The sequence below is a fragment of the Polistes fuscatus genome, unplaced genomic scaffold, assembly GCF_010416935.1.
Source record: "Polistes fuscatus isolate 324 unplaced genomic scaffold, CU_Pfus_HIC Scaffold9, whole genome shotgun sequence".
Taxonomy (NCBI): Eukaryota; Metazoa; Arthropoda; class Insecta; order Hymenoptera; family Vespidae; genus Polistes; species Polistes fuscatus.
In genome coordinates this window covers 7,054,374-7,077,937 of record NW_025113173.1, presented here as the reverse complement: position 1 = coordinate 7,077,937, position 23,564 = coordinate 7,054,374, and the positions used below count along the sequence as shown (strand labels likewise).

General features: G+C 37.6%; 1 long non-coding RNA gene across 1 annotated transcript; it reads right to left on the bottom strand.

The window, feature by feature from the left end:
- Positions 1–35: 35 nt before the first annotated feature.
- On the bottom strand, positions 36–20,432 carry LOC122525804. Its single transcript, XR_006305886.1, has 3 exons — positions 20,412–20,432; positions 17,861–17,979; positions 36–102 (listed from the first exon to the last, which is right to left on the bottom strand). It is a non-coding gene; the product is annotated as an uncharacterized LOC122525804 (long non-coding RNA).
- Between the last annotated feature and the right edge of the window lie 3,132 nt (positions 20,433–23,564).

Below are 23,564 nucleotides of genomic sequence, written 5' to 3'. Positions count from 1 at the left end.
TCCTCCTCCTCTTCCGCCTCCTCTTCTTCTCCTTCTTCTTCCCCTCGTTTCCAACGTCCTCCAAAAATTCTAACAAAGCCGTCACGATCAGCGAGCCCGCATCTGCAACACGTAGCACCGTATACGGAGAAACAAGCAACGATGACGACGATTTCGAGGATTCGACGACTATCTCTACTGGGGGTGAGACGCGCGCGCGCGCGCGGCCCGATTATTCGCGCGTCTCGTGCCGGCCAACGCAACGGACGCCGGCCTCGTGTCGGACACGCGTGCCTCTCTGTTCCTCCCCCTCTTCAACGGAGGACTCGATAGTCTTGCTCCCCCAGAGACAAACTTTTCCCGAACATCGTCTTCTCTTCCCTTATCATCCCCCCCCCACCCTTTGACACTTGATCGTACGTCAACAGTCCTCTCCGATTCTAACAACCTACACCACGTCCTACACACTCCACCTCTTCTCTTGTCCTTGTCCTTTAAAATTATCGAACACGTTTTCTCGCGTGCATTCTCGTCAACGATCTATATTTATCTTTCTCTTAACAATCTCGTTCATTCACCAATCATCACCCACCACTAGCAGAACACGCACCACCGGCGAGTAGAAATAAATTCCGCGGAAACGATGGTCCGAGGGGAGAATACAACGGGGGGGTGGGGGGTGGGGGCCTGAGGATAAACGGCTGGTCAAGAGAGAAAAAAAGGGCGCGAGATTTTTGCGGACACACACGCGGTTTTTTGATTACCGGCGTGATGATAATATTTCGCGCGTACGTTCGTCGTTGTCGCGTTTTAATACAGAGAGGACGATCTTGTAACGCAAGCGTAATGCAAAATAATAATAATCGTAATATTATTAATAATAATTAATAATAGCGACAATTATAATAATAATAATAATATTAATAATAATAATAATAGTAGTAGCAATAATAACACGACACGAGGATGTAGAGACTTTTTATTTAAAACGAAAGACCGTGTTTACGCGTGTGCGTGTGTATATATATATATACATATACATATATATAAATTTGTGTGTATAGAGGTGCGCGCGCGCACACGAGGGAACGCGACCGACCGCGTGAGAACGGGCTTAAAACGGGGAAAAAAGCGTGGCGCACGAGAGAGCGACGGCGACGAGACAGGGCGTACACGACGACGATCTGCACCCCGTGACGAGCGCGTCGCGACTGAAAGGCGCAAGCGGCGGCACTCGCGGCGAACACGGCCGAGCGCGGACGACGCGTAGAGACGGCAACAGCGCCCGCCAGCCAGCCAGCCAGCCAGCCAAGCCAGCCAAGCCAAGCCAGCCAGCCACGACTCGTTCGTTCGTTCGTCCGTTCGTTCGTTCCTTCCTTCTCTCTCTCACTCACGCTCCTTCACTCTCTCTCTCTCTCTCCATCACTCTCACTCTCTCTTTCACTCCCTCGCACGCTCGCTCGTTCCTTCCTTCCCTCGTTCATTCGTTGTCTCTCTTTCTCTCGCTTTCGTGTGTGTTAACTCGTTCGTGTTCGTTCGCTCGCACTCGGCAACTGTCTCGCGCCGCCTCGGCAGAACGCGCGCCGGACCTTCCCCCACTCTTCGACTCAACCCCGCCGACCGCCCAATCCCGACGAAGCTCGTGCCACCGGACCCGCCGCGAGTGCCACGCCTACCAAGTACCGCCTCGTATTCCTCTATCCTTTTTTATCTTATCGTTGTTGCCGCGCGCGCTTCTTTCTCTCTCTCTCGCTCTCTCGCTTTATGAAGAATCCAAGTTCGACTTCTAGATATCGGCATACCCCCGAATTCTACGTTTTTATATTTATTATTTATGATACCTAAGATATATGATGAGTAAGAGAAAATGACGACGATCGTGCGCCTATCCTGCAATGTGCTTGTTTTTTTTCCTAACTTGTTTTCTTTCTTTTTTTCTTCATCTGTTGAATATTCGTCTATACTTTGTATATGATTTTTTATTCGCTATACGATTAATATCGCGGATACTTCTATATTTATTTAGATATTTTTATCTCTTTCATTAAATATTAAAAAAAGGTGACTTATTTACCGAACGACTAATCTCTATCGTAAATGTTTACATTTAAAATACGCACATTCATGAAAGATAAAGAAATAGTATTTTTTATCCAGTCGAAATGAAACTTTAACGAATTCAAAAAGTTATACAAAATTCTATCGTCATTTTCTATAAGAAGAATATATTTATTCGTTAATATAAATCGATATGCGTGTGCGTCGAAAAGAAATTTGAATAAAAATATGATATAAATTTGTCAAAAGAACGGACAGGTCAAATAATAAAACAGGTGTGCAAAATATAAGAGCAGCAGGTAGAATCTCTTCCTGTGGGAAGGGGCGGTTGGTACTTTGTGGCGACGCGAGAAGTGACTTCAACGAAACGACGGCGGTAACTTTTAAACGGGAAGAAAGAAAGAAGTCGCCCTTCGTCTGTGCGTAAGCAACGAAACGGTGAAAGAGGGACGGACGAAGGGTGGAAGGATGGGAGGGAAGGAGGGACGGGGGTTAGGGAGGAAAGTAAGAGGGGATTTAGTGAAAGAGAGAAAGGGTGAATAAGTACGGTGACGAGGGCTACTTGCCATTTGCGGTTCTCTCGAGCGGAGCTGAACATTAAACGTCGTATTTGGTTGGTTATGCCCTTCGATAACAGAGTTACGATACGACGCCCGCGGAAGGGAGAGACGAGACCTTTGTAACGAAATTAAGGGCACAAAGAGATGACTCCGTTCTACTCTCTCTCTCTCTCTCCCCCTCTCTCCCTCTTTCCCTCTTCATCATTCTCTTTCTCTATACAATCTAGTAGTAGACTAGGCCAGACTCCTTTAAATGGCTATTAACGAGAATTTAGGAAATAACACATGTAAACGTGATTTACCCTCTCTTCGATTAAATTCGAACCCCATTCGATCCTTCTAAAATATGAAACCTTTCCTCGTTAATAATTCTACGTAAAAATAATCAAATGATACTTAATGCAATTGAAAAGGTAGGGAGTTGAAATATTTGGAGTAAAAAAATACAAACTGGAAGGGGGGACAAAGTGATACTGATGATACTGAATTTTGTTTGATAAAGTTCGTTGACGGCCTCTCTCTTCTTCCATTTATTCCTATAACACCGAGGTGAGATATTAGACGCGTAAAAAAAAGGGAGAATCACTCTCTCTTTCTCTCTCTCTCCCTCTCTCGTTTTCTCTCTTTCTTCGTAACAGGGAGAATGGCAAACGAGAAGAGTCGTCGGATATGCGATGGTCCAGAATAACGACGCCCCTGGGCTTTCCGTCGAAGGAATATTGTTCGCTTTTTACGAGGCCACGATGTATAAACGTACGCATCTACGTACGCAATCCCATAGTAACAAGAAAACTAAAAAATGCGTTATTACATTCGCGGTTTTCATCAACCCACCATCTATCTTTCGCTAAATTCGAATTTAGGAGATGAAGTTTAATCTTTAAACGGGGATTTAATAATATAATCAAATATTTATCCTTACTCTTATTAATCGAAACCATTAATAAGATGTGACTAAATAGTATTATTTATAAAAAGAAAAAAAAATGACGTAATATAAAGTTAATAAATTATTAACCGATCAGGAAGTAGGTATACACGTATTTGCACATTACAATATTATTTCATTGTCTTACATAATGTATAATTAAATTTGAATATTAACAACGTGCAACGATATTTTTAATATTTCGATTAAATTATTAACACAGCTATTATGAAACCCATTAAATGTTTGCACGTAATAACCGGTCAACAATATTTATCGAACTAACAATAAATATAACTTGAATCCATTAATTAGTACCTAATATAACGTAAATCTAAAATAATATATTCACGCTTAGTAGAAAAACTAACGATACAATCGATGAGAACGTTCGAACGGGTCTTTTTCTTTTTTTTTTGAAAACAAGAATAATAGAAAGATACAAAAAAAAAGAAAAAAAAGAAGAGATGAAGATTTTGGGTGGTCGGTTAGTTCGATTAAAAGAATTTAACCGAAATCTACGGCTCGTTTCGCGGCTCTTTCGTGACCCTTTCGTTTCGCGAGTTTCCCTCTTTTTAAGCGTGCACGTTGAACGCGAACGGAGGTTTTAGGGTGGTATCCGTTAAGCCGTGGATCACGGACAGGGTACACGAAGGGGTGTCACTGCCCATAACATCCGTATTTCTCGTGCCGTTGATACTCTTTCAGCCACCCTCATCGAACGAGAAAGATAGAGAGAGAGAGAGAGAGAGAGAGAGAAAACGCATTGTAGGGGGAGGCAGGCCGAGTAAGGGCGACCATAAATTTTACTACGTAATATTGTTTAACTGCAAACAGTGTAAGGTCGTCGCGATGAAACGGAAAAAAATTTCGAAAGGAAATACGTGTACACGTACGTTCTTCTTCACGTTGCTTTCTCTCTCTCTCTCTCTCTTTCGTCTATTTTATTTCTTTCTTTCTTTCTTTTTTTCTTTTTTTGTTTCATTTTCTTTTTTTTTTTTTTTTTCATATTCCCAGTCATCCCCTACGAAGAAGAAATCGGATTATCGGAAGAATAAGTTACGACGTGTTCTTCCATTTAATTTATTGAATATTTATCTAAATAAATCGGGACAGAGAGAAAAGAAAAAAGTAGATAAATAAATGATCGTAGATAACTTTTATTTATCGCCGTACCTACTTTTACTCATCTTTTCTCCGTATTCTTTCTCTGCGCAATGATGCTTCGATATTTAACTCATTGATTTGTTGTTTCATTTGAAAAAATAACAAAATTGTAAAATCAAGAAAATTATTCTAACAAAAAGTGTATTATCATAAACAATATAACGAACGCGAAATCAGAATATCACGATCGTCATCCATCTTCTTCGTCAAAATTTCTCCCATTGCAAAAATTTCGAGAACCAGCCAAAAATAGACGCAAAAAGTGAACGCGAAAAAGTTCCTTCCTCGACAAAGAAAAAGAAAAAAGAAAAAAGTAAAAAATAAAAAAGAAGAAGAAGCAAAAGAATTCTAGACCAATCGCGAATCGGAACGTCTTCCAACGAACGAACGAACGAAAGCAACGAACGAACGAACGAACGAACGAAAGCAACGATGGCGTTGGCGGTGCGTCTCGCAGTTTGATACGGCACCGTGGTGGCTTAAAATTAGCCATTTCCGCGGTAATCGCTACCTGAGCCGACGAAGCGCTCTACCAGTCGGCGGCGGCGGCATTCCTCTCGCCCCTCCGGCATTACAGAGACAGCACCAGCCTTCCCGGTATTGTACAAGAACAATGAGCAAAGAGAAATATTGATGATGCTGCCGTCGTGTGGCTAAGCGTACGCGGCCGCTTCCATGCTGTGTCGTGTGTGCAAGAGAACTGCCTATACGAGCACTAGTAGTACTACATGCATATATACATACACACACATATACGCACACACACACACATACAAATCTACATATATAATACTTGGAGAGTAGTCGCTCTCTGAAAGGACCGAGGAGAACGCAGAAAGAGGAACGACAAGGGAGGCAAGCGCGAGTTGAGTTAAAGGGGTGTGCAAGCCTGCACGAAGAGAGACATAGGGAGGGAGGAAAGGGTAGGGAGGATGACAGAGGGTGGGATAGAAAGAGAAAGAGAAAGCGAGAGAGAGAGAGAGATGGTTATACGCTTAATATTTCAGTATCGCGAAATTCTGTCCCTGAATCATTAATCGCCTACCCCTGCGGTGCCTAGACGAGTCTCGCCTCTCACCCCTCCCCCTCCTCCTCCTCCTTCTACTCCTTCTCCTTCTCCACCCACCCATCCACCCACTAACTCACTTCCACTTCCATCACCCACCTTCGAAACCCTCTCTTTCTCTTCTTTCAATCTCATTCTCTCTTTCTCTCATTCTATTCATTTCTCCGCGTAGCAGTAAAAGATATTTCGAGCATCTTCTCGGCGACTATTTAACGAGAATATTTACACTCGTATACTCGTCAGTAGAGCGGAGGAAACTGTAATTAACCGACTGATTAATTACCGACTTGATCGTGACGCCGCGAAATATCATCGAAAGATTGGAATCTTTTAAACAACAGACTAGGTACTCTTCGTTTCTGATCTCTTCCTTTTTATCTTCCTTTTTCCGATTCCGTTGATCGTTCTCACGATATTCGGTTAGAAGTTATTCGTATGAGAATGATGACGATGATGATGATGATGATGATGATGATGGAGTGGAAGTTTGATTGTATTTATTGTTAAGCAGAAGTATATCCGGTTTAAGCTCGGGGGAATTCGAATAAAAATTCCTTTTCCGGTTTTCGAAGATTAACCGATGTTTCATTCAACGTTAGAAAAAAAGATAAAACGCGTACTTATTCAATTTATATATATTTATATAACATTCGATATAACGCGATTTCATTTGAATTATCTTTCGTTTTTTACTTTAATACTAAATTATTTGTTAAGTAATATTAATAATATTGTGTTGTATTTCGTTAACATTTTATTTATCATATTATAATAGCAATTGATGTTCGTTTTTTAAATAAATATATGTGATCGGAATTTCAAAGAGGGATGATGACGTTCGTTTAATTTTTGGAAAAAACCAAAATAAAGAAAAAAGAAATGAATAGATAAGAAAAAAGGAAAAAAAGAAATTAATACCATCGCTTTCTTTATCACAGATACATCCGCCACCAACTCATTTATACCGATATTAAAAACGTTAATAAAGTTAATCGCGTCTCGGTATAACAACTCAACGATCTCGAAGAGATTAGAATGAGATTTAAGTAATTAAAAGGCATTCAATATGCACACAATGGGAACAGCTGTACAATGAGAACGTGGAAATCAACGATATCGGTTTATCCGTGTTTTGACAAGTGTTCGACTATTGAAAAAACAAATCTCCGCCTACTTATTAATCATACTTAAACGAGATATCCAAATCTATGATAAGGACAAAAGAATAAACAACCTAATTAGATATAATCACTAATTGTTTCTTAAAAGCAAACACACGACGATTAGATTTTGTTCATAGAATTCATCAACTCTACCCCTTTTCCCACCCACCCCATTATCGTACCATCTTTGATTATACGTATTTGTCGATATATCGAGAAATGAAAAAGAAAAAGGGACAACGAGAGGGCTCGAAAAGTTGGGAAAATTCAGTTTCGAGTAGCAGTGTGAAGGTGAATTTAAACCATGTTAGGTATTCGTTTGGCCAACTAGGATTCCGATTGCTATCGTGCGTCCTCTGCGTCCTATATGATACTGATGCATACACGCACGAGAAGACATACACGCACATACACACACACACACACACACACACACAAAACATACACACATGTCTCGACGATAGTTATTAGTCGGTAGTCGCGGCAGAACGTGCAGGTTGCGCGTGAGTTTAACGTTGCCGAAGGGGTGGTGGTGTAGGAAGAAGAAGGGAGGCTTTGTGGGGTGGTATAGGAGGGTGGTAGTAGAGGTAGTAGTGGGTGGTGGGTTGATACCGAACAATGATATCGGGTATTTGATTTGTAACCGACGACAATACCGACTTGCGACCCCGCATTTCATCCCCCTACTACCATATCCCTCCTTCACCCCTTCCCCCCCTCTACCGTTTCCTCTTCTCGTTCCTCCGGCAAGTGCGCGAGCGCGCATGTGTGTCTATGATAGTGCATACACGCGTTAGAATAGGGGCCACGAGCCAAGTCTGTCGATAACAGCTAGTATCTATTCTCTATCTAACCTTCTTCTACTTCTTCTTCTTCTTCTTCTTCTACTATATCGTATCAAAAGTACGTTTTTACTAGAAAAAAGAAAAAAAAAAGAAAAAGTAAAAGTAGAAGAAGAGAAGTAAACGTCGCGAACATTATTCTCTTCTTCATATATTTTTCATTATTATTATTATTATTATCATCATCATCGAGACGTATACGAAATACTTTGGATATTTTCTTTCGTCGTTTCGATTAAAAATTCATTGGTTCGTTATATTTTGTAAACGAAAAGAAAATGATTTTCTGTTATATATATATATATATTTGAGTTCGTACAATACTTCGTCTTTATCTTTTACTTCTTCCTACTTCTTCGTTGACTCGGGGGAGGAAAAAAAAAGAAAAAGAAAAAAAAAAAAAAAAAAAGTAGAAAAAAAAGTAGAATATTTTTCTCGCTTGGAAAAACATGGAAAGTTAAAGGGATGCGAAAGAGGTGGGGGGGAGGGGAGGGGAGGGGATGAGAGATAGAAAAAAGGAGAGGTGAAATAAGGGGAGAGAGAGAGAAAGGCCGAATGACCGTGCCATCTCGCGAACGTACGTACATATTTGGCAGAAGACATCCCCGGCAGTCAGGTGCAACGGACCTATTGACGTGTTAATTGCACCTGAATAATTGACGGTGGCACCAACTCGGCAGTGGTGCTCCGTTCTTTTAAAATGTCTCCCGATCTCGTTAACCTGCTACGAGTAGAAGAGAAAAAGAAAGAAAGAGAGAAAAAGATAGTACGATGAAAAGGGGAACAACACAGACTGACGTTTTTTCCGGGACGGAAGACTCTCGTTGCTCTGTTCGTTGTGTATGCTAAACATTCTATCTACCACCCTACGATATACCTAACGTATACGTATATGTAGTATTAGTGGACGATATTAAAAAAAAAAAGAAAAAAAGGTTAATTATTTATTCGGTATTTAAATTTGGATTTAATTTTGTAAGGCATGCAAATATTTTGTATTTTATGCGAACAGTAATATTAACAAAAAAGAAACATATTAATAATAATATTTAAAATAATGAACACTAAATAGAGATTTATTTAAATGATACTAAATTATATAGTTGAATCGTCATTTACTATAAGGGATCAATTCTCCTGATCGATTTTCAAGCTCCACAACCAAAATCCCAGCATGTCTCTATCTCTCTCTCTCTCTTTCTCTCTTTCTCTCATTGGTTTCTTAGATACGAAGAAGCAAAGTACAATCGCCAGTCGTCGCGAGAACGATGCGCCTTAGGTTGGCACAGCACGTACACACTTGTATGCAATCGGAAACAGGGAAAATGCTCAAGCCGTAGACTGAATTATTGAGGATTTAGCCGTGTATCGTCAGAAGGGAAGGGTTCTCTGTGATCGTAAGAATATCTAACCTCAACGTGGACTTTCTATTATTCAAGCCCTGTCATCCCCGCGTTTCGAACCAAACGCACTACCCAGAAAGCTCGAGAGAACTCGATCCTATCACTTATTTCCGATCGTTCGACCATCCCACTTCAAGCATCGTTCGACACTTTTCTAACCTTTTCTTACATACTTTTTTTCTTATCATCTTCTTCGATTTTCATCGATTAATATTTCCTACTTTTCAATCGTTATAAACCCACGATCATCATATTCTTCTTCTTCGATCAAAAACGAGTCTAAATAAAAGAATCAGTTACATTGTTTTTCTTTTCATTACATTCAAATTGAAATGTTACAATAATCATCTGTTAACTCTATTAAGTATAAAAGTATCATTTCACTGAAGAGATCGTATAGTATCGGAAAGTGTTCGAAGATAAAAAAAAAGGAAAAAAAGGTAGACAGAAAAGAAAAGGGGGAAGAAAAAAATGAAAGAAATGAGAAATCATAAAGGATCGATCAAGGATCGTATTATAAGAGGGCGTGAAGGGAGGAACGTGTATACGTGTGTGTATTAGAATGCGTGTCGAGGGAACGATCGATCGATCCGACTACTATCTTCCCTGGAGGCCTTTCCAGAAACCCTGAGGGATCGGAGGATACATCGGGTGTTCGATATAAACTGTGATTGATATTTAGTCGCGCCACTCGGCACTTAAGAGGATTAAGGTCCATCCAGCAGGAGTATCGGACCGGGAACAGCCGAGAGAGAGAGAGAAAGAGAGAGAGAAAGAGGGAGAGGAGAGGAGAGGAGAGGAGAGGAGAGGAGATGAGAGTGGGCAAGAGCGTTGGCGCTTGCAAGCAGCAACCGTGGCAACGTATATACCCGCGTGTACTACGTACGGTGCTAACGCGTCCGGGCAGGACGATCCTCGAGGTGCCTCCATGACACGACCACCTACTACGACCCTCTCAAACACCAAGGATTCCCACCTATCCGACAAACATGCCGGAACGTGCAACTCTGATTACAGTTAGTTCGGTCTACTGATCTAAACTCCCATAACGTTTGGCTACTACGTGCCGATACACACCATCGTCTGTTTCTAACCAAGGATTTGTTGTCAATTTTAAAGTCGATCCTTTAATAATCAAATATGCGAACCAAATAATATCCACGATCGCTTTTTGATAGGATTATTGTATTATTATTCATATCCCCCTCTTAAGATCGTGATCATTTTATACAACGATTAATGTTATAATTACGTTCATACATTTGTAATAGTTTAAAGTAACAAATAATTTGTGTTTTTATAAATATAATTCGTTATTTTATAATATAATTTTGTATAATACGAAAAGATTTGATTTTTTATAAATTCTCGACCGATGTCAAACCTTTCTCTCTCTCTTTCTCTGGCTATCGTAAAAAAAAAAAAAAAAAACTATTTTCGTTAGTTTTCAAGAGAATTTTCGTTTATGCAATTATTTATAAAATATATAAAAGTATAGTTTTGTTAAATATCAATACATTACAATAAGATCTTATTATATTCAATATAAATCGAAGCATAAAATTAGATTTAACCGATGACCGTGCAGCACCCGAATCGACGTTAAGCCTATATCTTTCTCTCTCATTTGTTCTTTCTCTCTTTCCCGACTTCTCATAAATTTTAAATAACCGCTCCAAACGATCTGAATTCCCTGTCTATCCACTTTCCTAGAAGAAAGAAAGAAAGAAAGAAAGAAAGAAAGAAAGAAAGAGTATAAAATGATCGTTGTCTCGTGGCCTCGTTTATCCTTATTTTTCCTAGTGTTTTTTTTAAACAAGTAGTAGATGAAATTCAAAGAAGAAATGTATATAACCCTCTCCTATCATTCCCCCCTCTCTCTCTCCCTCTCTCTCTTTCTTACTTTCTTTCTATTTCTTGCTTATGATGGGAATACTAAAGAGAAACAAGATACTATTTAACTAACGTAAAAATAACAAAGATGACAGTTGAAGTAAAAAAGAAATAAACTTTTGAAGTACTGTTTAGGTATGACTCAAGTATTCTTAAAATGGACTGAAAGATTCGAATTAAAAGGTCGGATTACTATTTTTCCGAGCATATACACACGTACATCCACACGGAGACATGGATATACTTGAAAAATAGATAGAAAATAGTATATAAGAGTGAATATATCATATTGATAAATCACGTAGGTGTGTGTGTATGAGAGAGAGAGAGAGAGAGAGGGGGAGAGATCATCTCAAAAGTCCGACGATATCTACTTACATACGTACCTATTAGACTTACAAAAATTTCAAATATAACTGGAGAGAGGATAAATTTGATTCGTATTAGGAATGTCTCGATGTATTTCTAACGATTCTGCTCTATTTCTGATCGAGATCGAGCACGGTAAATGGGGTGGCTTTGTCAAAACAAATTTTTGGAAAAGCCAACGACCTCGAATAAAAATAATAATAATAATAATAATAATTTTTATATTTTAACTTGACGATTTAATTATTAACAAAAATACAATAATCTTATTAGATGTTTATTCATCATACACACAAAATAAAAAAAATAATAATAATAATTTAATTATTATTTTATCTCTTGGATATTTATATTACATAATCCTCTTATCTTACTAAAAAAATGATTAAAAATCTTTTCAATTACGTTTAACAAAGAAGAACTCAAGTAAACAAAGGATACCTACAGAACATAATATCGCAGGATAGAGAAAATGATCGAAATTATTTAATGTATTCGTAGATGAGCTCATACTAATTGCAAGTTCGAAGGAGTACCTATTCCTTAAGCCGAGTAAGTAAAAATCACGAAGAGAGTTGGGATCAAAGTTCCTCGTGGAAGAAGTTATGATAAAAATAAGAAAACGAAAAGAGAAAAAGAAAAAAGAAATAAAAAAAAAAAAAGGAAAAAGGAACGAACCAACCAACAACAACAAAAATAGAAGATAAAAAGAAAAAGATAAAGAAGAAGAAGAAGAAGAGAAAGAGAAAGAGAGAGAGAGGGAGAGAAAGAGAGAGAAACGTTGTTCGATCAGTTGGAGGAGACGACGTCCGTCTAGAGAGATCGGAGTTCGCTATTGGCTCCGATTGGAGCATAGCATTCGAACTAGTTCCGGGTGAGCGTTCGAACTGAACGCTCGCTCGAACGCACATCGACTAGAGAGAGAGAGAGAGAGAGAGAGAGAGAGAGAGAGAAAGAGAGAGAGAGAGGGAAGAGAAGGAGGAGGAGGAGGAGGGTGGGGTTGGGTGGGATGGGGGGGACTTGGCCTCCGCCTCCGCCTCTCTCTCCCCTCCAATTTCTCCATCTCCTCCTGTTCCTCCTCCTCCTCCTCCTCCTCCTCTAGCTCTTCATTCTCCTCCTCGTTCCTCCGGCAGCAGAGTACCGCTCTCGTTCCCTCCTCTCATCGATAATATACGGTCGTGCATGATTCTGCTTCGCGTATCGCAATGGCCCTCTGGGCAACCACCCATTCTACAAGCTAGCAACCTCCCGGCGTACCTAGCGCGCCAACCTGCCGGCTTGGCTCTGTGGTAGATAATGAGTGATTAGGTAATTAGTTGTCCAATATACACCCCATCCACCAGAATCCCTTTCCCTCTCTCTCTCTCTCTCTCTCTCTTCCATTCCTCTTCGCCACGACCACTAACCCGTGTCTCTTCCTCCTAGAGAGAGGGCTTGCTCGCTTGTTCGCCCACCTGCTTCCCCAATCCTGGTTATTCTCGTCGATCTGGAACGACGATTTCAACCCCCTTCGACTTCGGACTCTCCCCAAATTCCCTCTATATCTCCTCCCCCCTCCCTCCTTCCCTCCCTCTTCCTCTCTCTCTCTCTCTCCGTCTGTCTTTCCTTTTCCGTTCCTAGTTGAGCAGAGACAGAGAGTGAATCGTACAGAGTCGGTGTGCTTCTGTAATGCGTACAACGAGCATCCCATTCTTCCAACAGAACGAGATTCCTGTTTTCTCTAGATACGTACGTAGCAGGTATATGTATATATATATATGTGCATCCCATAATGCATAAGCTATGAATATAATATCGATTGTAAAGCGAACGGACAAATTCAATATACATGTTGCTTTATTAATCCATTTTGATAGTTACTATATAATACCCATTTACCGTTACATTATTTACAATCTGATTATGTGCGTTAGATATTGTACAAAGGTATTTACGTATCAAAATGCATTAACGAATTGAATATTCTAATTCAAAGAAAAGAGAGAGATTTCGTTGGTGGGATTAGAATTTTCCCTAGGATTTCTCAATTACTTCAAGTTGAAATTATCTAACGTTCGTATCATCACATATCGTAGAGGACCATGCGCGTAAGAAGGCAAACGAGATGCGGCGAGTGCTTTTTCGAAGTTTGACATTGGCGTCAGAGAAATTTGTGTGTTCACGCGGAGTATCGATCTGAGAGAGAGAGAGAGAGAGGAGAAGAGAAAGAGGGGGAACGAAAGGGGTGATCACGAATCTCCCGTTTCGTCCGCTTCCTACGGCCTGTCGTCCGAAAAAAAGAAAAAAAAATGGCCTTTGCCACAACGGTCGTGCCAGCCAACAGTACTTCCACCACCCCCAGCCCCACCCCCACCCCCGCCGCCACCTACATCTCCATCTCCAGCTCGTACTCTGGTTCCACCGACGGCGTCCATCCCCTTATAAATATAACAATTAAGCGCAAGCGAAAGGGGTCGAGAACGGGCGCGTATCGAGGGAAGCAAAGGGAGGACGACGGACGACCAGAGTGCCGGAACGTTTTGTTGCAGGGGCTGTCGCCCACCACTTACCGCACCACTACCTTTATACACGGTGGCACGAATAAAGTCTTACCAACTATTATATTATCCTGTAGATTTTTTTTCTTTTCTTTAAAATCATCATCGTTTAGCTTTTACATTTTTAAGTGAAAATTTTTTGCAAGCGCCGGTAACAATCAAATTTTATAAAACGTCATGAAAAGAGAGAGAGAGAGAGAGTGTTAGATAGAACCCACGATCGAGATTGAGATTATGGAACGTTCTAGTGTTAGTGTGTATGTATATGTACGCGTGCGTGTAATGGAATCAGTTTAATTATACATTGAAATAAAAATTCTTCTTCTTCTTCTTAAATTAAGAATAATATAATGTACATTTGTATAAATTTAATAAAATTATTATATGCACATATATACACACACATACACACATATATACCTAGTAAAGATGAACATTTTTAATCCAATCTCACCAGTGGCTAGAAACGTTGAAAGGATCCTAAATATAAGTAGAGAGTATAAGAGTATTGGATGTACCTTAAAAAATTGTTAATTAATCGAAGAAAATGTATATGATAATTTATAAGCACGGTATATAATAGTTAGACGTACCTCTCTTCTCGGTGTCTAACGTTAGACTAGTACGTTGTCCTCTGTTGAAAGTACTTTTATTGAATGTTGTTTGTATGACTTTCAAAAGAATAAATTCTATTACGTATATTATTTTCGTTATATACGTTTGCGACTTTCGGAAAGTCATATAAACAACAATCAATAGAAGAACTTTCATTGAGGACTAACGAGGAATTTCAAAACGGACAGTGTACCGAATATATACACCGTGTTTTTAAACAACAATACACATTTTCTTCGATTAATTAATAATTATTTTAATACTCTAATACGTTCTACTTATATTACAGAAAAATTTTATCCTCGAAGTCATCACTGCCTAGGAGTGTTAAAATAATTGCATAAAAATGAACAAAAAAATGCTAAAATCAGAACGTTATAACATTAAATTTTATTTATTAGGAATATTATTCCTCGTTATACACGTGCCAGTCTGAAGGTGAATTTCGAGGAAGAGGGTGCGGATAACAATATACATTTCTTTTCGATTAATTAACAGTCGATTGAAATATATTAACATTTAAGGGACATTCATTTTATATACGAATCAATTAATTATTTTTCCACGCGATTAATACGAGTTTCATTTTTACCGGCTCGTCGACGAGGCCAGGCCAGGCCACCCACGCGTTCACTTTTTGATTATATTTTTTTTCTTTTTTTTTTTTTTAAATATACATTTAAAGCGACATTGTTTGCGTTCGCGCACCATTGGATTAACGACAAAAATGTAAAGAAAATTAAGAAATAATTGATGATCGGCGTATTGAAATAAATAAATAAATATGTAAATAAATAAAAGAAAAAAAAAAAAAAAAGAGAGGAGGAATAAAATTGAAATGAATATTTTCTCTTATACGAGGGCATCTGATATTTTCTATGGTTCACCCTATATACTTAAAACATATATGTATTACGATTTACGTGCACGCATACATACGTTACGTCTACGTCTCCCGCTTATGTTATGTCCTCCAGCAACTACCCTCTCGTACGATGCAAAATAGAAAGGGGTAAGTTCGATCGTTTGGGGTTCTCTCTCTCTCTCCCTCTCTCTATCTCACCGACTCTCTTTCTCCACTTTTCGGAGTATACAACCACTGATATGCTTCGCGAATCTATAGTACACTAACGTCATATCTAAAAGTATGTCGGTAGTTGTTATTGTCATAGTTCGACGAAAAAATATTCATCAATTATTTTATTTGAATATTATTTAGTCGATATAAAGTTATCCCATTGATATGAATCACGCATGCATAATATTCCTTACTCTCGATTTTTCTATCGTATACAAATTGAACTTGTATTAGGTAAACGAAAGATTACACAAAAATCGAATGAAACGAGTGGTGGTATAAGTAAAATTAAGCAGAACAAAAAAAAAAAGAAAAGAAAAAGAATAGGGTTAAGAGATGAGAGAGAATATAGTTGAAGGTAACGGGGGAAGAAGAGACTACTAGGACAAAAGATCGTTGAAACTTTAGGCGGCCGCGACGTGGGAGTTAATTCACGAAAGCGCCGAGGCGAATTCAATTCGCGTAAGTTAACGCGTGACGAAACCGTCTCACTCTTCTTGTTCTTTTACGTCTTGGTGATGGTAGTCGTTGTCTTCGTCATCATCATCGTCGTAGTCGTAGTCGTAGTCGTAGTCGTAGTCGTAGTTGGACGACCTAGGTCATAACTATTTAAATGCTCGCTGCTGGATAAATTGTTGTATTAGTCACGCCAAGTTTATATTAATACATTCTTCCCTATCTCTTTTATTCTATCTTTCTTTCTTTCTTTATCTATCTATCCATCTCTGTCTCTTTCTTTTCCTTTCATTTTCTAGCACGCTTGCTTCGTCATTTCCTAGCTTAGAACCCCTTCCATTCGACTAAATTCGTCATACCCAATAATATACCAAATATTCTTCAAATATTACACCGAAACTATGAAAAATATTCTCAACAAATTGATACAAATTTCTATCGGAATTTTGTTCATCGAAGGAAAATGTTATATCACTTTATTAAGCCCCCTATTTATTTTTCCTCCTTTTTTTTATCTTGATATTATATTATATATATATATATATATACCCCCTTTTTTCGATTCGTATATTTTAATAATATAAAATATATTACAAAAATTCTAATATCTTTTTTTTTCATTCCTACCTCAAAGGAATGCTATCCTCCCTCCCCCATCTCACCCCACCTATCCTCTTTGTGTCTATTATCGTACTTTTTATTTTTATTATCAAACGAATTGGATAGAATAATTCGAAAGTATAACAGAACAGACCATTAAAGTATTACATTATTGTTGGAATTTATTGTATAAAGGAATTTCGAGAAATGTTTAAACGATCGATCATTTGCGAGAAATCGTCAAAGTTTTCGTTGACGAATCCATTTCTGACAACGACGATGACGACTACCACGATGATGACAAGAATAAAACGTATATAATATACGTATAATTATACGTATGCGTATATGCTTGTAAAGATATCGGGAACATAGTTTCTGATGTAATACATACTTTGTAAGAGAGGTCTCGCACTTGTAATTTCTTTGCTGACAACATCCGCTATTTCTGTCGACGCCAAACGAGCCGCAAGAACGCAACGAGAACACAATCGCGTATCTATCTCTCTTTTATTTTATTAATATTATTATTATTATTATATTAATAATAATCCAACGACGATAACGACGATTTGTTAGAAATAAAAAATAATTCTAATTTGTTTTAACATTAAAACCGATCATCGATTTAATTAATTTTAATAAAAAAAAATAGATTAACTTTCTAACATATTTTTATTGTTATGAATTTAAATCGATTCGAAAAATGAGAGAATGAGTGAGAGTGAGAAAGATAAAAAAGAAAAGAAGCCTTTATACTTGAACTCGTACGGGAATATGAACGATGTTAAAAGATTGTAAGTACTTCCAAGGGCCTTCTTACAGATTCCCCACCCTTTTCTCCCCATTGGAAAGAAGGAGAAGGTCGTTCGGGTCCCTTGAAAATGGAGTTTCCTTAAGTGGAGGAGAAAATCGATGCACGATTCGAACACTAGCTAGCTATGAAGAGTAGAAGAAGTGAAATGAGGGTGGGAGGAGGGTTTACCGACCGCTCGTTACCTTCATAGGTGGAATCAAGGCGAAACTTTCAGTTCAAAATTGCAACCTGCGTACTCCTATATCACCCTGTTGCTCTTCTATTCTCTCTCTCTCTCTCTCATTCACTCTTTCTCTTTCTTTTCTTCTTTTAATGTCCTAACTGCTCACCTATAAGTTAGATGTTTTCGTACGCCTTCGATATCTCGCTTCTTCCTGACAAGGTACGTTGCACTCGTTGAAATCCATTCTTCGTTTTTTGGGCTGATCTTCCGTGTGCCTTTTCTAAACTACAAACAAAATATTCATTAATCGACGCGCATCGATTATAATTATTTATTTTCGTTATATCCATAATATTCATTCGAAATAAATAAATATATATTTTTTAATTTCGATCTATTATTTACAATAACAAAAAATCTTTTATTCTTCTTACATTTCGAAAAACGTATAACATTTAAATGAATTACAATTATATAGAGAAGAATATAATTTATATATTTTTTCTAAGATCGCGAATATGAGAATCAACGAAAATATTTAAATACGTTTTGTCGATCGAATGTTTTATACGGATGATTTGCGAGAGAGAGAGAGAGAGTTCTAACGAATTGCTTTACAGTTTGAGAAAGTTTCGTTAGAAAAAGAAAAGAGATACGAGAGAGATAGAAATCGAGAAAGAAAGAAATAAAGAGAGAGAGAGAGAGAAATAGAAACGACGATAAACGGAGATGAGGAGAAGGGAGATAGGGAAAAGGAGCGGGAGTGGGGAGGGGGGAGAGGAGGTAGCGATGGTTACAGCAGAATAAACCCCTCAATAATGAGTTCCGCGAGTGAATTCCGGTGCGGAGAGGCTCGAGATAATAAAACAGAGCGGCCGGTACGCCGGTGTGCCACTACACCAACGTTGACGTTGATCTGAGCTGGTGCTTCGTGAATGAGATGGTGTGCACGTAATAACGTAACTATGTGTCTGTATACTATATATATATATATATATATATATATTATATAGTTCGTACGTATGCGTGTTCATGTTCGTGTGTATATCTATACGCCTGTCAGTTTGTATGACTATGTCTATGTGTATATGAGCGTGCGTGGGTGTGCGTTTGCCCGTGTATACGTGAGAGTACCACCGTACCGGCAAGAGTAATAGTAAGAGGCAATAAAATATAATGAAATAACATCCAATCCAAGAGAGATATTGTGAAAATATTATTACTAACTTATTACTCGCTGGGTTCGGTGCAGCACGCTCTCTTTTTCTATTTCTATCCATCTATCTCTCTCTTTCTTTCTCTCTCTCTCTTCCCCTCGCTTTCTTTCTCTCTTTCGTTCTTTCTCCCAAAGCTTTTTCTTCCTTTTTACCAACCCCCTACACCACCGTACTCTCATCCACCCGACCTCGACCCGAACTCGTCCTTTTCAACCCACCATTCGGGGTTGGGTACTCCTTTCTTGTATTTCTATTTCTCTCTCTCTCTCTCTCTTACTAACTCACTCGCTCACTCTTCATCTGCTCACACTATCACAAGTTTTTCTATTTATTTATCTCTCTTTCTCTCGCACAACGTCCAGTTTTTATTCCAACGTTTCCGCACGCCTCGATCTACGTTTCTAACGCATCAGATTTTTTACTATAAACGTTTTCGCATATCGTTTATCTAACACTTGCTCCGTTACTTGTAGATTTTTTTACACCTCTCTCTCTCTCTCTTTCTCTATCTACCAATTCGACCCGATAGGGGTCGTCGAAACTTGATTTTTGACAGAGGAGTTATTACGGAAAATAAATAAAAAAGAAAAAAAAAAATTCGCGTTAAAGTGGCCCGTATAAAATAAAGATAAATATATTATATTTGTGATAAGAATCTATTTCTCGAAGATTTCCTTTCGCGTTGCAATACGATAATATCAACGTATTGAAATGAAATAAAAAGATAAGGTAATAAACGGGTAGAGAGAGAGAGAGAGAGAGAGAGAGAGAGATCACAAATAAGAATTAAGAATAAGGAACGTGAAGAAATCGGATCGGTAAGAATCGTTAGGGAAGAAGCATCATCATATCGGTTGTTGCATAGGTTGCATCGGTTGCATCGGTTGCATCGCCTTCGGAGGCGCAGCACCGTACGTACGATTTGCGATCGATCGAGCACGGCCCGCCGGCGTATTTGAAATGCAAAGTACGTGCCGAGCATTATCTTCCAGGAAAGACTGGGCGGTGGAATAAAAAAAAAAAAAAAAGAAATAAAGAAGAAAAAAAAAAGAAAAAAGGAAGACGAAGAAGAAGAAAAAAAATAAAAAGAAAAAGAAACAGAAAAAAAGAAAAAATTATTACGGCCAGAGAGATATCCACTAGCGCGAGAGATCGCGATACGTGGTGACGAAAGACGGTTATATAAAGACGCATACGTATGTGCACATGCAAACACACAGACACGTACATGAACATACGTATACACGTATCTACACATATCTACACATATTATATATATATGTATATATATAAAATATACTTGTTCCTCCTAAGTCGCCTTAGGATGTATTCACACATTATAGATGGTACTGTACGAGAAAAAGAGAGAGAGAGAGAGAGAGAAAGGAAGAGGAATGAAAGAAAATAGAAGAGAAAGAGATAGATAGAAAAATAGAGAGAAAGAGATAGAGATAGAGAGAGAGAGAGAGAGAGAAGATACGTGCAACAATCCTATCTGACCGTGTAAATCTCCGGGCGTCGTAACGAAGCGGCAAATCGAAACTAAACGGTAGCCCATGAATGGGAAATCAGAAAATAACGTTACGCCGTGCCGAGGCCGCGAGCTTCCGGCTGGGACACCCCACATACATGTGAGATTTCCTTCCTATACCTATACTATACATATAAGTGTGTGTATTATGTATTTATATGTGTACGTGTATCGTATGAGTGTATACGAGAGAAGGTGTTTACGTATATATGTGTATACACTTACGTGTGGTACGTTTATACACGCGTGTAGCATACGTGTTGGAGAATTGGAAAGAGAGAGAGAGAGAGAGAAGGAGAGGGATGGAAAAGTGAGATCGAAGGAAGAACGGGAGGAATGGGAAGGAAGGGGAAGGAAGGGCCGGGTGGGTGGTTGATAGAGAGAGAGAGAGAAAGGAAGAAACTTCGTCTCACGCATCCCGGGCTACGCCGTAATGCACATTATCTCGTAAGTGAAATCTGGTTACGAAGTCCGTTTATTAGGGATTTAATTGATCGACGACGCCTGGAGCGCGTTCTACAAGCCGATTTTTCTCATTCCGATTTACCAGAGAAACGGACGCTTTTCTTCGGAAATAATAAAGATACGTGGCGTATACGTATTTATATATGTGTGTGTAATATATATATATATATATATAGTTTTTGGGATACGGTAGGTCACTGTAAATGAAATTAGATAGTTTTCTTTATTTCTCGTTTATACGCGCCCTTATTTTATTAAACAATAGTATAGAAGATTTTTTAGAGATAGGGAAAATAACGCTAGGGGGTAGAAAATAAAAGATCGTAGATCGATTTTCTTTTTTTTTTTTATATCCTTTCGATTCTCGATCTTTTTTTCTTTTTCTCTTATTACTTTTTATTATATATTATAGTTATAATTAACAATAATATTATATATGTATAAATATACGAATATAAAAATATGATAGTTTATTCATAGTGCAAATATTGGTATAGTATATTAATTTAAGGTGTGTTATATTTTATGTATATATTTCAATACACCCTGTCAGTCATTGATCTTGTATCTATAGTAATAATTAATAATAATAATAATAATAATAATAATAATAATAATACGTATACGAGAGTATAAAATATAATAAAATATTTCAAATCTTAATATTAGTATAGTATATTAATGAAAGAGCATTATATATATTTCAATATTAGTATACCTACTACTCTAACATAAATTGATTTAATAATAGTACTCCATAATATAGTATAATAATATTTCCCTATGATTGTGTTCATACATAATTATAACGATAAATTCTTCAAATCTTTATATACGAATCTTAATTCGTATCAATGAATATAATAATAAAAAAGAAGAAAAAAAACAAATGTCCAATACAATATTTAACATAGTCCCATAACAAATATCGCACATTTGTTTCTACCTATCCTTGCGATATTTTTTTTTTTTCTTTTTAGTTTTTAATCGATGGAATGTCAACGATTGAAATAAATTTCTGCCGATCGTAATAGTAACTCAGGTGTAATTAGTCGAGATATTGCACTATAGATAAAAGGGGCAAGTTTTGTGGAACGACTCATGTCAGGCCGATCGTGGGACCGTGATGCCTCGATATTTCAACTATACACAACGACAAGCAAGCACCACGTATTACGTACGTCCCGCTCGGCTAACGATCGTGTATTGTGCATTGAAAATACGACACAGTTCTTTCTCTTACTTCATTTCCAACTCGCGCATTTTTATGGCGCCCGAGACATACGCGATTACTACATGCATGCATACAAACATACATCTGCATACGCAGGTGTGTGTACGCGTGTATCTTTATGTGATAATAATACCAACGATATATGCATTTGGAAGAAGTTGAAAAGTATCTTCGTATATACGCATTGTTCCCTATTTCTATACTCTTAAACGTCTGTGTATTCAATCTTTATATATTTGTGTACGTAGAAGTATAGTAGTACACATACACACGGATATACAAACGCACGTGCATCTACGAACTCCTCCCACTTTATTTCTCTTCATCTTTCTTCTTTATTTTTCTTGTTGTGTTGTTGTTGTTGTTTTGTTGTTGTTGTTGTTGTCTATCTCTTTCCTCGTTGATCGTGAATGAAATTATTTACGGTTTGTTCCGTTTCTCTATACCGACCCTCTCCCCTCTTCTCAACCCGTTCCTCCCTCTTTCTAACTCTCCCTCACACTGACACAACGCGCTATTATTGACTCGCGTAATTTAGGCGAACGATTTATCTCTACGACTTTCCTTACAACGAATCGAATTTCTGTTTTTTATTTTCTTTTTCTTTTTATTTTCTTTTCTTTTTCTTTGCATAAAATGTGTACTTTCAATAAATGTACTAACAACGAATATTACCTGTTACAACGTTCCTTATTTTACGCGTACGCAAAAATGGGATCTCGATTTATATCGACTTATTTACTTACTTACTTTCCAATCATATTCTACTTTTTATGTTGAACATTAACTTTCTATTACCTGCGTTGTCTATGCCATGTGTATGTGTAATCGCGTTTGGTTAAAAAGTAAAAAAGAAAAATTATATAACGTGAAAGTTATAGTATACAACGTGTACTTAGGAAACATTAATCTTTCGATACGCGAACCGATCATTAATTTTTTTTTCCTTTTCCTTTTCTTCTTTGTCTTATGAAAATAATAATAATAATAATAATAAAATTAAAAATAACTTTTCAAGGTTAATAATGCGACGCGATATAGAAAAAAAAAACTGGAATAACGACGTCGAAGAATACAATTTTAGATATCGTATCTAATAAGAAAATAAATAAAAATCGAATGAAATCTCAAATAAAATTTAATTATATAACGGGAACGTTTTTTTTTGTGTGTATGTGTGTGTGTAACATTTCGTAAAATAAAAATAATTTTATAAACATTATTCCTCGAATACGAATGAATTATTAATTAAATAATATAATGTATGTATTATTATAATAATGTGATATTAAAGTTTCGTAATGTTACGTAAATGATATTTTATAACGATCTAATATTATACCTAACATTTAATGGAAAAAAAATGAAAAAAAAAAAGAAAAAATAAAATAAAATAAAATAATGATCAATCGTACGAAAGAAC